Below are 7,616 nucleotides of genomic sequence, written 5' to 3'. Positions count from 1 at the left end.
AAACTAACAAGATATCAGTTTCCATGCTTCATTCCAGACTGGTGCAATGAAGCTACATTGGGTTTTTTTTCTTTGCTTTGTTGCTTATTATAACCATACCCAGCATACATTCATATTTGTGATGAGAGCATACTGTAGTTATTCAAGTATACACTCTATACAAATATTTAACTTAACATATCTTCAAACTTTTGTAATACTACTTGTGTATTGAAATGTTAAATAAAATCTTTAAAGACAAATGTCATAACAATCAATATCCTTTTATACAACTGCATTTAATGAGGCATTAAAGTAGTTCAGATCCATCAGTAAAGTAACTGTGCAAGATCATGATATGGGTTACTTGCACCAGTGCATGCGGGTCAAGTGTGTGTGTGTGTGTGTGTGTGTGTGTGTGTGTGTGTGTGTGTGTGTGTGTGTGTGTGTGTGTGTGTGTGTGTGTGTGTATGTGTGTGTGTGTGTGTGTGTGTGTGTGTGTGTGTGTGTGTGTGTATATGTGTGTGTGTGTGTGTGTGTGTGTGTGTGTGTGTGTATATGTGTGTGTGTGTGTGTGTGTGTGTGTGTGTGTGTGTGTGTGTGTGTGTGTGTGTGTGTGTGCGTGTGTGCGCATGTTTGTGTGTGTGTGTGTGTGGGTGTGGGAGAGAGAGAGAGAGAGACCCTGCACATGCAATGCATGGCAGCTTCAAACGTGTGCATAAAGCATAAGTGCCTGTGATCTTGCTTCTGTGCAAATGATTCCCCCGGCATGGCACAGCAGTTGATTAGGCCTCTATATTACCCAGCAGGAGGGGCTCTGTCTCTCCCTCTTCACCACTGTGGGCCCCAGTCTCCAATCCCACCCTCCCCTCCTCCACCCAACAAACACACACACACACAAACACACACAAACACACACACACACACACACACACACACACACACACACACACACAGTCAGGGCCCCAGGGTGCAGTGCAGAAGGGCAAACAAACACAGCAGACAACATGGTTTGTCTCACACCCCACTCAGCCTCCAGCTCGTCAAGCTCACAGCCACCAGGATCACATTACATGTTGTTCTGCATCTGACTGCCCACGCATTGGGCATTGAGTTATTGCATGCAATGCACATTTTCATCAGATATAGAACATATACAATACATATATGATATTTATAGTATAGCAGTAGTGCATTAATAGCAATATATATTTAATGAACTGTTAAACAGGAAACTGAAGCATCATTTTTTTTTGTGCTGTTGGTTAGGTCTACGTGGGTGTGCATGGGTTGTGGCGAGGCACATATGTCTGCGTGTGTGCGTGCGTGCGTTTTTGTGTGTGTGTGTGTGTGTAGCTTTTTTTCTGCAGCTCTACTTCTACTGAGCGTCTGCTCTGGTGCAATCAGTGAGACGTCTACAAAAGAGTCGCGGTTGGGGGTCTTCGAAAGCGACGACAGACGATATCGTTTTTTTCCCCCTCCCTCACCATGGCAGAGCAGCCATAGAGACCGCAGCGTCTCAAGGGAGAGGGATTGTGTGCTATGGGGCAGCGCGGCGTCTGAGACGGCCCTTTCATAGACATCTGCGCTGAATGGATTGCATAAAAGAACAGGTGGGAAGCCAAAAACAACACAAACTCAACTTTGAACACATTTATGGACAGAAAAAAGGTTGTGTTTGGAGTCGACCTCTCCAAAACATGTGACCTCTTTCAAAATGAGTCCCTTGAAGTTAGCTATGCTGAATTATGTTCTGCACAGCTAAAGAGGGGTGTTGTGGGTTGTAAAGGGGGGCTTCAGTCTGAGTGGTAGTCATTTGGTAATGATTTTACCATTTAATCAGTTCAGGGGCATTCATATCAAGAACGATAATTATAACCATAACTATGACCATGACGATGAACGCGTCCATACTGACCAACTATAACCAGACAAGTCTCTCTTTGTGTTAATGAATGGGATGGCTGAAATTTGATGGGTACTGATTGGCTGTTAGCTTTTCATCATTCTCAAAATCGCTCTGAAAGTGATCCCCAATGATATCGCTCTTCATGTTGCTATCGTTATAGTTTATGTGTGACCGTCGTCATTCATATTATCGAGAGTGATATTTGTTTATAGTTATCATTACAGTTATCGTTCTTGGTGTGAACGGCCCATTAGCGTCATGTTACACTCTCATTACACTTCTAACCACCACATTAGCATCCAGCAGAGATACATACAAATCCTGCAAATCATAACAAACACATCCACCAACACCCTCATGGTTTAAGCACACAGACATGTGCACACACACACACACACACACACACAAACGCTCATACACATCCGACACACACGCACACACACACACACACACACACACAGCACAGCCTGGTGTCCCTAGCTCATTTGCACTGGCCCACAGTGAGCTCTCCCTCTCCAGAGGAAGTGATGACGGAAGGGAGCAGGGCAGGAATGGAAAATAAAAGGAGAGAATAACCACTGCTGCCCCAACACAGGTGTGACTGAATCAGCACCATCCACAGCTACAGCCACAACAGCAACAGCAGGAGGACGAGCAGCAGAACCAGCAGAAACCCCAGCATCATACAAGAGAGCATCTGAAGGCTGAACCCCTAAACAGTTGTGCAACTGAATCAGCACCATCCACAAGCAGCAGCAGCAGCAGCTACAACAGCAGCGAGGACATCAGCAGCAGGAAAATTAAAAGCCACAGCATCATCCAGGAGAGCATCGCATCCGAAGGCGACTGCCCTGAGACAGGTGTGACCAAATCATCAGCATCCAGCGCAGCAGATCACAGCAGCATCAGGACCACCAGGACGCCCAGCATCATCCAGGAGAAGAACAAGAACAGGAGAACCGAGCACCGAGAAGATGACTCCCGTCCACTGCAACACGCCAACCTTGAGGCTGAGTGAGGAGAAGTGGACCTCCACCTGCGAGCTGTAAGGCCAGTCCCACACATCACACTCATCACACCATAGGCTCTGTTTGATGACAACACAATGCAATGATGCCAGTCCACGACACACATGGCAACCAGACCAGAGTTTGAGAGGCTGTCGAGGTGCACTCATAAGGGACTGCTTTGTAGCTTGGTGATCTCAAATAGGCAGGCTACACCAGGCACCTAGCTGAAACGTTCCATTCGCAGAACATATGGCGCAACAATTCCAACTTCCGCAATAATCAATGGAGCTGGCTACACCAGATGTGATAGCGGCATGCACATTTGAAAAAAATGAAGTCTAAAACTATTTTCAAGCTCCATGAACAGAATGTTTCATTTATATACCTGGTGTAACATGTCTTTACCACTATACTGGCTGATTAATCCAAACTTCAAAAAGATAGCACTTAGTACATGATCATAGCCTTTATAGGAAGAGGCAGACAGGGGCTGGATAAATGCTCATGGTAAGATGAGAGATTGGATTCCCTACGTTATGAAAGGATATGACAATATGTTCTGGTTATGAATGTGAGTGAGTAATGCGGATGGCTTTGTTCAAAGACAGAAAGGACTCGCCGTGTTGCCATTTGGCTTCATCGTTTTCAGCATACTAAGCTAGTCTTCATTCCAGTAAGTGGTTCTGTGTTTCGTTTGAGTAGATCCGGAAACTGCAGAGACCTCTTGTTCTCTGGAATTGATTACTACTACTGTACCAGGGCCAAGACAAATAACACTTCACAAATGAACAAAACTCTTAACAGGGCATCTTTTAAAATTAAATTAAGCTAAAAGTGAAAAAGAGAGAGAGCTAAAACGATATCTATAATGATAATAGCAAAAACTACAGTTTCAAAAAATCTTCCACAAAAAAATATCTTTAGGGATCATTCTCCTGGTGATTCTGCAAATGATGCAGTATTACACTACCATTCAATCAGAATCCACATTACATTGAGGGATACTCCTATTCCTGACTCATCATTAGCCAGTGTGAATATTCATATTGTGCAATGTTACAGTTACAGTATAGTAAAAAGATTGTGCACATCCCAAGTCAAGGTGCAGAACAAAAGTGACTCGTGAAAAATAGAAAAAAAGTTTGTTGATCAATGTTACAGTTCAATGTTACAGTTACAGTACCTTTACACTTATCATTAGCAGTGTGGGTGGGCCTGAAGAACTAATCTGACAGACAAGTTCTAAACGTGTTCCAAGAAGAAATGTGCATGCCATGCTGTGGATATTTCTGTCCTCTGGGTTTATGCTCTTGGAGAAAAAGCCATCTGATTTACTGAGGCAAAGGTTGGATGTGTTGAATGAGAGAAAATAAACAGTGAATGATGACTGCTCTGAGGTCAGGGGCTGTGTATGAGAAAGAGCAGAAGTCATGTCTGACAGAGGTTGACTCAACTACGCAGGAAGAGGAATTGGTGACAGAAACTGTTCCTCAGGGCTGCTTGTGTGTGTGTGTGTGTATGTATGCCTGTGTGTGTGTGTGTGTGTGTGTGTGTGTGTGTGTGTGTGTGTGTGTGTGTGTGTGCGTGTGTGTGTGTGTCTGTGTGTGTCTGTGTGCGTGTGTCTGTGTCCATGCGTACAATATGAAACTTGCGTGTATGTGCACTAGTCTGTGACGTTAAAACAGCAGGAGTGACATCATCCCAATCATTCCAAAGGCTGGCTTATGGCCAGGTCCTTATGCATGTATATCTAATGCTAAAGTGCTTACCTCACAACCGCGCAGAGGGACGTTGCTATATCGAGCCGGTCCCTCGATTACTGCTACAGCTAAACTCTGGAGGGAGAGGGACTGACGCACTAAAGTCTGGGCGTATGAATAAAACAAATTCATTGAAACAGATATGATTAAAAGTAATTTAGAAAGCTCATTATCTAGAGATTTTCTGCGGTAACTGCATTGCTATGTTGCGCAATATCTAATGTTGCCAATGAAATAAATACTTCAAATATCATTACGGTCAAAAATGTGGATTGCTGCTTTGGATCACATGTACAATTGCGTACAGATGTTTTTAATCTGAAACTTAAAAATGAGCAAGATTCATACAGAAACTGAAACGTCACAGACCAAACCTGAAAATAAACTGACCAAACACAAGAGCAAGATCACTGGAGGAAGTGAGAGACCAAACTCTGGCCAAGCTGTTAAAAAACTAGCACTAATATGAAGAGTGTGAAAAACCCACATCAAGAAGCAGCCAAACTATGACACTGAATGTACAAGTTACTGGATCACATATACTGTATCACACACACGCACACACACACACACACACACACACACACACACATAGAAGTATTAGTTTCCCAGACATAGATTATGGTTTCTTTCAATTGCTTAAGCATAATTTTGAAAACAGGGCCCGATTTCGAAACACTTAACACAACACCACACCCAAGTAGCAGAATCCCCCCGATCTTTTGCAAAATGACACACTTCAAATAATTACATATCATATCACAAACACATCACATATGACCTGATTATGTTTGAATCAGTAACACACTACGTACTCAAGCCCAAACATATTCGACAAAACACATTTTTAGTGTAGTATTGTTCAAGTGGAATTAGAGGATTACGAATCTACCAAACACAACACACAGGACCAGACATGTACACAGAGGATTTTTTACGGCCCGCATTGTGAAAAATACTCCGAAATCAGAAACCAGAGCAGACCATAACTTCTAAATAAAATACGCCGTGAAAGAGCAGTGAAAACATTTGTGGAGACAAAAAAAAGGTAAAACAAAAGAAAGAAAAAATATATATTGCTCAAATCACATCTGACGCATAAATGTGGTCCTCGTCTTTGTTCACGTGCTCCTCCAGGTCTACCTCTATCTCTTCTTCTACCTACTCTTGCACCTACTGTATGCACTCTTGCCTTACTGTGCTTAAGACTGGTAGTGGAGTTCACAGCTACTGTATGCAAGCCTACTCATAGACTGAAAGAATCCCCCCTTCCCCCCTCTCTTCCCATCCTGCGAAGCCACTCTGGGACAGAGAGAGACCATCCTCCACTTTTTTTTTTTTGCTTTTTCTTTTAAAGCCGCTTCAGGAAATTGCCTGCGTAAGGGCCGGTCCCACCCGCGGCCTCTTGATCTCTGGGTGTGCGTGTCAGGGAGCATGGGAGAAAGTGTGCCCCCAGCCACCGGGACGGTCAGGGCAGCTGAGGAGGGAGCCGGAGCCCAGGACCAAACCCAAGCGGGTATTTCCCACCAGGCCACTCACTCACTCACTCTCTCTCTCTCTCTCTCTCTCTCTCTCTCTTCTCATTCTCTGTCTCACTCTCTGTCTTCCTCTCTCTCTATCATTTATCATTCTCTCTGTCTCACTTCTCTATCTCTACTCGTTCTCTCTCACTCTCCTCTCTTTCGTCATTCTCTCTCCCCTTCATTTCTCAATTGTGCACTCTCTCTCTCTCTCTCCTCTCTCTCTCTCCTCTCTCTCTCTCCTATCTCTCTTCTCTCCCTTCCTCGCTCTCTTCTCTCTCTCTCAGGCTCTGGCTATAAAAAGCCCTTTTAATGAAGCCGAGATAAATGGCAGCGACTGAACGCCTGACCCATCTGGCCCGGCACTCTCTTGACTCCACACACGCCATCAACTCTGTCTGTGATGCTCATAATAATAATAATAATAATAATAATAATAACAAAGTATGCATGATGAGGAATATTTTCAAAAGAGAAAGAATTGTATGTTACTGTAATATACTGTACATACAATAAATATGACCTCAACTGATGTTCAAAATCACATTTAAGTCACACATTAGGTGGGTTTGCATGGACAGTTTGTCATTCCTATTAAACTATTCCGAAATAAAAAAAAATCATGTTTACATAGGCTAGGTTCTACTCTGATCTGGTGCTTAGGTGCTACAAAATCCTAGCCATTGCTGCTTTGCCTTGACTTGAGAAGTTACAGCAGGCAATCCGATTGACCGCATACATAGCTGTTCAATCAGAATAAGAAGAGAGAACACCACACCCTTATCATTCCGATTCAAAATCTGATCAGATCGGCAGTTTTATTCCAATCAAGATGTTAACACGTGTTTTTATTCCGTATTCAGACAGGAACATCCATGCTGATTCACTTCAGTGAGTGTGTCACACAGCGTGTTGCAAAGCATAAAATGCTATACTCTTTTGCAGTGGATCCTTCAAGAGATGTGTCCTGGTTGAAAGTATGGAGTTTCCAAGAACAAATCCATTTATGATCATAAGCTGTCTCTTTGACTCTCTCGCTTTCTTTCTTTCTTTCTTTCTTTCTTTCCTTTCTCAAGTCCCTTTTAATCATTTTGCTGCTTACCAAGTGGCACTTAACCTTGAGGATGGCTATGGGAATGTTTTGATGACAGCCTGGTGTGTTTATTTTGGTTTGCTCTCTGTGTGCCACACCAGGCATGGGGCCGTTTGATATGACATCTCCTGTGGAAAATGTGCATTTGGGTTTTGAAGTAGAGCGCACACGCTGCCTAAAAGCATTGTAATCAACACTCCATCACTGACACCTTCTCTCTCACACACCCACTCACTTACTTCTCTCTCTCTCTCTCTCTCACACACACACACACACTGACAAACTCTCTCTCTCTCTTTCTCTCTCTCACTCACTCACTCACACACACACACATAACATACACAC

At 43.4% G+C, this 7,616-nt stretch overlaps 1 protein-coding gene across 1 annotated transcript in view; it reads right to left on the bottom strand.

Annotated features, from left to right (window-relative positions):
* Nucleotides 1-7,616, bottom strand: part of col2a1b (collagen, type II, alpha 1b) — a 140,510-nt gene that overhangs the window by 123,440 nt on the left and 9,454 nt on the right. The gene's annotated exons all lie outside the window — the stretch shown is intronic.

Source organism: Sardina pilchardus, chromosome 9 (genome assembly GCF_963854185.1).
Source record: "Sardina pilchardus chromosome 9, fSarPil1.1, whole genome shotgun sequence".
Classification (NCBI taxonomy): Eukaryota; Metazoa; Chordata; class Actinopteri; order Clupeiformes; family Clupeidae; genus Sardina; species Sardina pilchardus.
The sequence above is the reverse complement of the archived record's forward strand: the minus strand, read 5'-3'. Positions and strand labels throughout refer to the sequence as shown.